This window comes from Otolemur garnettii, unplaced genomic scaffold (genome assembly GCF_000181295.1).
Source record: "Otolemur garnettii isolate 467f Iridium unplaced genomic scaffold, OtoGar3 scaffold00135, whole genome shotgun sequence".
Classification (NCBI taxonomy): Eukaryota; Metazoa; Chordata; class Mammalia; order Primates; family Galagidae; genus Otolemur; species Otolemur garnettii.
The window spans coordinates 3,455,308-3,455,922 of NW_003852530.1; positions in this window are offsets into that span (position 1 = coordinate 3,455,308).

Sequence of the window (615 nt, forward strand, 5' to 3'; positions counted from 1 at the left end):
ATATATATATGCGTTGTGGTGGGCGCCTATAGTCCCAGCTACTTGGAAGGCTGAGGCAAGAAAATCGCTTAAGCCTAAGAGTTTGAGGTTGCTGTAAGCTATGATACCATGGCACTCTACCAAGGGTGACATAGTGAGACTCCATCTCAAACAACAACAACAACAACAAAGATTTCTTTTTCCCTGTACTGATGTGCAGTGGTTGTTTGCCATTTCCTATCCCTGGGGAAATAACTGGCAATAAGGGCAGGTACCCAAGGCACAAGGTCATAGTAGATTGGCCTGTCTGTCTAACCACATTTTATATATCAAAGTCAACTTCACACTGGGAGCCCAGACCCTAGGGTGTAGCCTTGACTCCCAATCTTGAAAGTCTTCTTCTCTGCTATACTTCTCACAAACATCCTCAATAACCACAACTTTCACCCAGCAAACAAAGCATCAGAACAGGACAGATCTGGGAAGCCCATCTACTCCACAAGGGGAGGCCCTCAGGGCTCACTCTGCTCCTCACATTGACCTTTCCCTATGGAATTTCCCCTGCTCTGGGTTCTGGTCAACCTGAGGCATGCATGCATCTCACCTGGGCCCCACTGTGAATGCAGAATGGAAACT